Raw genomic sequence first — 9,444 nt, 5'->3', positions numbered from 1 at the left:
CATACTACCCCTCCACCACAACCACCCACACTACCCCTCCACCACTACAACCCAAACTACCCTTCCTCAACTACCAACCACACTACCCCTCCACCACTATCACACGCACTACATTTCTACCACTACCACCCACACTACCCTTTCACCACTACCACGCACACTACCCCTCCACCACTATAACCCAAACTACCCTTCCCCCACTACCAACCACACAACCTCTCCACCACTATCACACACTACCCATCCAACACTACCACCCACACTACCCTTCACCACTACCACCCACACTCCCCCTTCACCACTACTATCCACACTACCCTTCTACCACTACCACCCCCACTACACCTCCATCACTACCACCCACACTACGCCTCCACCACTACCACCCACACTACTACTCCAACACTGCCAACCACACTACCCCTCCACCACTACCAACCACACTACCCCTTCACCACCACAACCCACACTACCCCTTCACCACAACCACCCACACTACCCCTTCACCACTACCACCCACACTACTCCTTCACCATTACCACTCACACAATCCTGCCACCACTACCACCCACACGTCACATCCACCACTGCTACCCACAATACCCTGCCACCACTACCACTCACACTACCCTGCCACTGCTACCACCCACACTACCCCTTCAATACTACCACCCACACTACCTTTCCACTACTACCACCCACACTACCCCTTCTTCCCCACTACCACCCACACTACCCCTTCACCACTACCACCCACACTACCCTTCACCACTACCACCCACACTACCCTTACACCCACACTACCCTTACACCCACACTACCCCTTCACCACTGCCTCCCTCACTACGCCTCCACCACTACCACGCACACTACCCCTCGACTACTACCACGCACACTACTCCGCCACCACTACCACCCACACTGCCCCTCCACCACTACCACTCACAATACCCTTCCACCACTACCACCCACACTACCCCTCCACAACTACCACCCACACTACCTCTTCACCACTACCACCCACACTGCCCCTCCACCACTACCACTCACAATACCCTTCCACCACTACCACCCACACTACCCCTCCACAACTACCACCCACACTACCCCTTCTCCACTACCACCCACACTGCCCCTCCAACACAACCACCCACAATACCCCTCCACCACTATCACCCACTATACTCCTTCACCACTACTACCCACACTACCCCTCCACAACTACAACCCAAACTATCCTTCCGCCACTACCACCCACACTGTTGGTTTTCTGGGGCTTGACTCATATATTCAATTATTTGCTTATTGTATTTAATAAATCGAAGGACCACCCACATTTGAGAAAAGAGGGAAAACGAATAAAAGTGATCATTAGAATGACACTAGAGAACCAGTGTCTATGGATAATAATTAAAAGAAGAATCACTTGAAAATAATGAATAGACTGTATTATTAATTAATTAAAGTCAAAGCTTCAAATATCAACATTGGAGGGGTATTTCTAGAAGATCAAATATATCTAGGAACCAGTGTGGTTCGTCACTAGTTCATTGTTGTGTTAGTAACATAGTAAATCTAAACTAGAATAGATTCAAAAATATTATAACTCAAATTATGAATATTAAAGATTATGAATTACTGAGCAACTGTCAGAGCAAAACACATTAATTACCAAATCATCATTTCTGGCAATAATTTATTCAATGTAAAGATCCTATATGAATTATATAGAAATCAGTAATAATATTAGATAAATTTGTACGAAATAGAGGTCTTAGCGGTAAGGCGATTTCTATAACGCCATTTCGTCATTCGTGCTCGTGGTCACAGGATCCCAATAAAGAAAGAACCCGAGGTGAATATTACGAATGATGAGAAACAACTTGTCGACTCCTCTAATACACTCTGAAATCAGAGAAATTTAAATAGCATTGGATTAGGCTACGATATATTTCAAATATTTATGAAAACGGAGAAATTGTTGAAATTCAACTAACGTTGTGTATTAGGTATCCTTGCTGTATAACGACAGACTACTCACAAATATACAATCTAGGATGATACATCAAACGAGAATGGTATACTTAACATGAGCGTATCAAATACTGAGGTCTCCACAACTACCACCCACACTACCCCCTTCTCCACTACCACCCACACTGCCCCTCCACCACAACCACCCACAATACCCCTCCACCACTATACTCCTTCACCACTACTACCCACACTACCCCTCCACAACTACAACCCAAACTATCCTTCCGCCACTACCACCCACACTGTTGGTTTTCTGGGGCTTGACTCATATATTCAATTATTTGCTTATTGTATTTAATAAATCGAAGGACCACCCACATTTGAGAAAAGAGGGAAAACGAATAAAAGTGATCATTAGAATGACACTAGAGAACCAGTGTCTATGGATAATAATTAAAAGAAGAATCACTTGAAAATAATGAATAGACTGTATTATTAATTAATTACAGTCAAAGCTTCATATATCAACATTGGAGGAGTATTTCTAGAAGTTCAAATATATCTAGGAACCAGTGTGGTTCGTCACTAGTTCATTGTTGTGTTAGTAACATAGTAAATCTAAACTAGAATAGATTCAAAAATATTATAACTCAAATTATGAATATTAAAGATTATGAATTACTGAGCAACTGTCAGAGCAAAACACATTAATTACCAAATCATCATTTCTGGCAATAATTTATTCAATGTAAAGATCCTATATGAATTATATAGAAATCAGTAATAATATTAGATAAATTTGTACGAAATAGAGGTCTTAGCTGTAAGGCGATTTCTATAACGCCATTTCGTCATTCGTGCTCGTGGTCACAGGATCCCAATAAAGAAAGAACCCGAGGTGAATATTACGAATGATGAGAAACAACTTGTCGACTCCTCGTATACACTCTGAAATCAGAGAAATTTAAATAGCATTGGATTAGGCTACGATATATTTCAAATATTTATGAAAACGGAGAAATTGTTGAAATTCAACTAACGTTGTGTATTAGGTATCCTTGCTGTATAACGACAGACTACTCACAAATATACAATCTAGGATGATACATCAAACGAGAATGATATACTTAACATGAGCGTATCAAATACTGAGGTCTGCCGAAATCGCGTCAGCCAGTCCCAGGCGTCCACTGCTGTGTACGTGTAATTACGGGTCATGGCTTCAATTGTTGACACGTTATTATCTGGCCGGGCACTATAGAACACGTGAATAAGTAATAGTTAACAGTTAACCGGGTATCAACGTAATTCTTATTGATAAAAACTCCCCAGTTACTATCACGTGTCTCTCCACTCTTCACGCCAGGGATGCCTCGTGTGTCTGGCGTCTCCGCCTTCCCTCAATCCGTCTCTCACATTCACCTCAGAGATTATTAATCACGAACAATTCTTTTCCACACAATTGTGGATGTAATACGTTAATGAGAACTGGGTTGCAATAATACGGACTTAAATATTATCATATTCTCGTTTAAGGGTCTTAAACGAGAAATGGAGATGATTTTTATTCTCCATAGCATTCGCACGTAACAGATAAAACTGCTACTTGATAACAATTTCAGTTAATAACTCTCGGTTTTAGATTATCGGGAGTCATATTATCCGTAGGTAATTATTACACGGAATCCTGATAATTTTAGAGAACCACATTCAATTCTCTAACACATTGTTAATAAACGTGTCTAACTAGACATTATCTGACGCAATGTTGCTACTCGATTTCATGAGAATTCTAGCACTAATACGCAGATGAAATGGTTTAATTTATGTTTACACTACCATTAGTGAAATTAATAACTACTGTAGTTAGTATATAATGATGATGATTTATTATAATACAATAGTACCTTATTAATGTTGGAAATTTCCATCATAACTCCGGGGGGAGAAAACTCGGGTCGCAGTGCAATGTTGAGTACTGACGTACCTATCCCGAAGTTAGTATTAAGGTTAGTATGTTAGTACGTTAGTACACACGTAACGGATGTACCGTAATTGTCAAGGACATACAAGAATTTAAGTCTTGTAAAGGAACTCATGTTAAATGGAAAACATGGAATTGTGAATCATCTAAAGTTAATGACTACTAAAGCCTACAATATACTCCTTGACTAGTGTCACAATGTCTTGGATCATTGTGACTTGTAACTGATTTGTTACTTGACATCACAACACAGCATCATCATGATTACTCAAATTGGATGGGAAATTATTTGCTCTTAGTCAGAGCTATAATAGGCTTGTAGTTTCTGTTTGCATTGTTGAGCAGCTGCTCTAGTTGGGCGAGTGCTCGGTGGGTCAGAATTGTTATCCTCGTAAACTGTTGGTGAAGCTGGTTCTGATAAACACTCTCGTTCTGCTAATTCGAGAGGTACCAACTTCTCTAATGTCTGTAGGGTAGTAGTGCCTCGGCACAAAACCCGTACTACTCTCAGGATGCCTTGGTGATCTGGGTGGATAGCAACAATTTTGCCTATAGGCCCTTTTGACCTTGGTCCATCACTGTAAACCAATACTAGGTCTCCTGGTTTGAGTTGAACTTTATTATAAGGGCTCGAAGCTCCATAGTGGTACTCTCGTAGAGCGGTGAGGTACTCTCGAGTCCACACCTCATTCCACCTTTCAATTACTCTCGAGAGATGTTGGTAACTTTCTACTAAGTCACTCCTGGTTACATGGGAAGGGTCGACGGGGTCCTCTTCTGCCAAAGGTATCAGAGGGCTCAGCAGGCCTCCATGAATTAAATGCGAGGGACTCAGAGGCTCTCTCTGTGAGAAATCATCTGATAGGTAAGTTAATGGGCGATTGTTGACTCGCGCCTCAATTTCCACGACGAGTGTTTGGAGTTCGGAGTAACTAATTTTCTGTCGATGCAAGGTCTTCCTTAAATATTTCTTGACAGTCCCTATCATACGTTCGTAGAACCCACCTTGCCAGGGGGCTCTGGGAGCAATAAATTTCCAGTGGCATTTTCGTCTCTGCAGGACAGACTGCACTTCTGGATGATTTCATATCTCTCGTAGGCAGGCTTCTCCTGCCACAAAATTTGAACCATTATCAGATATCATTAGTTTGGGACAGGATCTGCGAGCTGCAAATCTACGAAAAGCTTGGATGAAGGCTTCGGCACTCATGTCAGAAGTCACTTCTAGATGTACGCCTCGTGTGGTAGCACAGGTGAAGAGGCAAATATAAGCTTTCACTGGTATCTTATCTGGATTGCCAGTGAGAAGCAAGGCTCCTGTGTAATCGACACCAGTGGTCTCAAAGGGACGAAGATGAACTACTCTCTCCTTAGTGAGTGGTGGAGGTCCTGGGTAAGGACACACTCGAGCGTTGTATCTTTTGCAGATTACACAGAACTTAATGATTGATTTGACAGTGTGACGACCTTGAGGAAGCCAATATTTCTGTCTTAGGTCGGTGAGAGTGTCTAACACTCCGCCATGCAAAGTACCATATTGATGGTGATGTAAAACTAGAAGTTTTGTAATAATGTGGTGACGTGGTAAAAGGATCGGATTCTTTGTATCCAAATCAATTTTTGCATGAAGCAAACGTCCTCCACACCTTAATATATTATGAGTGTTGGTATCATACCAGATACCTAGAGACTTGGTTAATTTATCTGGAAGATTTTCATATTCACTTCCATATGTCTCTTGTTGTGCACGTTTGATCCAGTAGATGATAGGATTGGGAAACTTATGTCTGATTCCTATCTTAGCAAGAAAGTCAAACACATGTACTGTCACTCTTAATAACTTACTCAAGTTAGAATAATTGTGAGGATTAATAGCTGACATTCGATGAGGTTCTGGTTCTTTCATGGGAGTAGTGATACTGGTCACTATGACTTGTGGCTTCTGTTTGGGCCACTGACCACTAACAAGCCATGAAGGTCCTTTAAACCACATCGAAGACTTGATTAGTTGTTTTAATGTTAAACCTCGTGATAAGTAATATGCAGGATTGTCCTTAGTGGGGACATGTCTGAATTTATATCCAGCAGATAATTCATGAATTTCCCTAACGCGATTACTAACGTAGGGAGTTTTGTTGTTGTTATTTCTTACCCATTGTAAGACTGCCTCATTTTCTGACCACACTACGATTTCACCAAAGTGAATATTATTGAGTGTCTTGGTCAGGCAATGAGCCAATCTTACTCCCACCAGCAATGCAGTTAACTCCATTTGAGGTAAAGATCTCTTCTTGATTGGAGTAACTCTTGCTTTAGATGTGAGTAAAATTGATTGTGCACTATTGACTAAGTAGTCTGCAGCACCATACGCTTTGCCAGAGGCATCGCAAAAAACGTTCAAATTTGTGGGTAAGTCTTGTCCTGAAGCATTACGAGGAAATTTCAAAACACCTACTTGATTGAAATCCGTTGCGAGTATTTGCCATTTATCCTGCAACTCAATTGGCAACGGATCATCCCATCCCGTATGTTTCTGCCAGCATTCCTGCATTTAGAGTTTGCCCCTTATTAATATAGGACTAAGGGGACATCTCTGCTCAAATCCGAAAAATTTCGAAAATTTACAAAAAATTCTGAAAAATACTACAACGTCCTGGCAACACTGTGGTGAAAACCGTTTCATGTTATCTTGAAAAATAACGTAATTAGAGTCAAAATTCCCGCTGCAAGTTTCCCCATTCCGGTTCTCGCGGCCTGGGTGCGCCGTGGGGTATTGCGTCTTACGTTGTAGCTGTCTAATATTTCGTAATAGCGTTGAAAATAACGTGTGATGCATAAAACAAATATAAACTCACTTATTGGCAACAGTCGCGAGTGAGGGAGGGATGGGATTGCTAACATAAGTCAGTCACTCTCTGTGTCTGATAGCTAGCGGATCTATAGTGGACGCGCGCTCACAATATCTCCCAGAATTATCAGTATTTGTGCTATTTTTACTGCAAAATGACGTACAAAACGAAGATGAGGAAAACTCTGAAAGCTAAAAGCATGCTAGCTGCCCGTAGAAGGTGCGAGCTGGCTAGAATCCATGGATTACGCACTTTGACGAGTGAAGATCGTGGAGGCCTCTCAGCCGCGAGTGTGAGGAACTTGTTGCAGCCCGCTACCCCCCCCCCCACAATCCCACCCTTTGCCACCGCACATTCTCCACCTTCTACTCCAGGTCTTGCACCTGCTACTCCAGATGTTCCACCTGCTACTCCAGGTCTTCCACCTGCTACTCCAGGTCTTCCACCTGCTACTCCAGACGTTCCACCTGCTACTCCAGACGTTCCACCTGCTACTCCAGACGTTCCACCTGCTACTCCAGACGTTCTCGCTCTTGATGTTGCAGGGCCCAGCACCTCAAGTGCTGTTGCAGTCGTGTAATGGTTGAATTTGCCATGGCAATGACAGCTGTCAACTATAACGCTGGGTATGTGATGGGATCACTGAACAACCTCCTCGGTCTACCACAAAGTGACGTACGGGACTGGTACTTGAACAAAAAGGACAAGGATATGCAGAGACCAACGAGACCCACAACCAAACCAAGAAAGGCCCCTGAGGAAGCTGACCCCGGCTATGGCGCAGGTGCCTACTAGTGCCACTCCAGTGCCACCTTGAGGACCCATATTTCTGACCAATTATATTAGGTTAGTATGTTTTAGTGTTATATTGTGATATTACTTCATATATATTTGTACATATAAAACTGGTGGCAAATATATATATATATATATATATATATATTGTTGTTATTTTTTTTTTATTTTTTTTTATTTTTTTTTTATTTTATTTATCAGGCGATCTGCATGGAACTTGCACACCTTACTGAACCCATGCCTATCTACAAGGGTGCAAATTTTGAATGATATCGGTCAACATCAACCTCAGCTAAAGGTGGCTGAACTTTAACCTCCGTTTGTGCAGGTAAATATTTTAAAATTTTATCTGATTTCACAGACTTTATTTATTATTCAATTTACATGAAACTTGCACATTATATGTAAAGTTTATGCCTCTAAAACATTGTGGTGGCTTTTCTTTCTACGTAGATTTATTGATTTTATAAATATTTATAAATATCATATTAGTGCATAGGATTTTTGGGAAATTTACAAAATCTTTATTATTGCACTAAATACATTTGGGATAAAAATCCACCACAGAAATCTTTATTATATAGTAAGGTCATAGCTAAGCTTCATAGAACTGATTTCGGTTCACAATTGTGGCCTGTGAAATGATTTGAACATTGTTGAAAAATTGTCTAAAAAAACTTTTTTATTTTTTTTCTCCCTCTCTATTTAGGCTGCGATGCTGAAACTTGGCCCAGTTGCAGCACCTTTCACATGTATCAGGATAATAAATTTTCAATGCCCTATAACAACTTTCAATTTCCATCTAGATGACCCCTAAGTCTAAGTAAGCCTAAAGGGTCAAATGGTTGACTGACATACGAGAGTAATTTTCTCATGGTAAGGGATGAATTATTGGTTTGTACTGACTTGACATTCATCTCGTCAGTACCTGTGTTCCATTCCACGCCCAGAACTTTTAATTGATTAGGCACCTGATAACCCGGGAATTCTTTCTCGATTATCTGGTTTAATGATTTATTGTTTGAGGCCCATGATTGTAGTGGCATATTGGCTCCTAATAACTCACGGTTAGCCTCATGGTAAATTTCTACCAATTTGGATTTGTCATTTGTAGTTCCCTGGAAATTATCGACAAACAAGTTGTCACTGATCTCTGTTTTATAAGGGCTATTTGACTTCCTCAAATGTGTATCTAATGTGGCTTTAAGTAGAAACGGGGAGGAAGTCGTTCCGAATAGCACAGAGGCAAATCAGTAGGTTATGACATCACTGTCAGAATCCAGTGGGTCCTTATGTTACGAACCCGGATCCAGCGTCCGAGCACGGAGCAGTAACAACCACGCCATCTGTGGGTCAGTTCCCGAAACCCCCGCCAAACGGACGACGACACCTGGTGAGGACGGCGAATACCGGCCACAAGGGCCAGTTCCCAGTCCTGTGCAGCTCTCAACACCGCCGCTGCTGACCTCTGGTGAGATGGTGCTCAGACTACAACGCCATCTATGAAGTGGATGTGTCGGGCGTTTGTGTCTGAGCCTGTAAGTGAGGTGTTTTAGTGTCCCAGTTATTGATGACGTGTCTGCTTACAGAGACAACCTGGGACTACTGTGATGGGAGTGGAGTCAGTCTACCCGAGGCAGCCAGTCTCCATACCTTGTACCTTGTTGCAGCCATTGTGAAGTCGTCCCCCCAGAAGAACACTGTGGTGTGTTAGCCTGCCAGTGGAGAGGCAGTAAAAGGATTACCCGGGACCGACTGTTGGAGACGATTATCCACTGGGGTATTGAGGACAGGAGGGTGATTTGTGATATCACACGAGACTCCTGTCTAGGGTGTTTA

The 9,444-nt window shown here is 42.1% G+C and overlaps 1 long non-coding RNA gene across 1 annotated transcript; it reads left to right on the top strand.

The window, feature by feature from the left end:
• Positions 1-6,893: 6,893 nt before the first annotated feature.
• Positions 6,894-8,393, top strand: LOC138369870 (uncharacterized). Its single transcript, XR_011230002.1, has 3 exons — positions 6,894-7,656; positions 7,807-7,933; positions 8,315-8,393. It is a non-coding gene; the product is annotated as an uncharacterized lncRNA (long non-coding RNA).
• Positions 8,394-9,444: the final 1,051 nt, after the last annotated feature.

The sequence above is a fragment of the Procambarus clarkii genome, chromosome 30 (assembly GCF_040958095.1).
Source record: "Procambarus clarkii isolate CNS0578487 chromosome 30, FALCON_Pclarkii_2.0, whole genome shotgun sequence".
Lineage (NCBI taxonomy): Eukaryota > Metazoa > Arthropoda > Malacostraca > Decapoda > Cambaridae > Procambarus > Procambarus clarkii.
The sequence above is the reverse complement of the archived record's forward strand: the minus strand, read 5'-3'. Positions and strand labels throughout refer to the sequence as shown.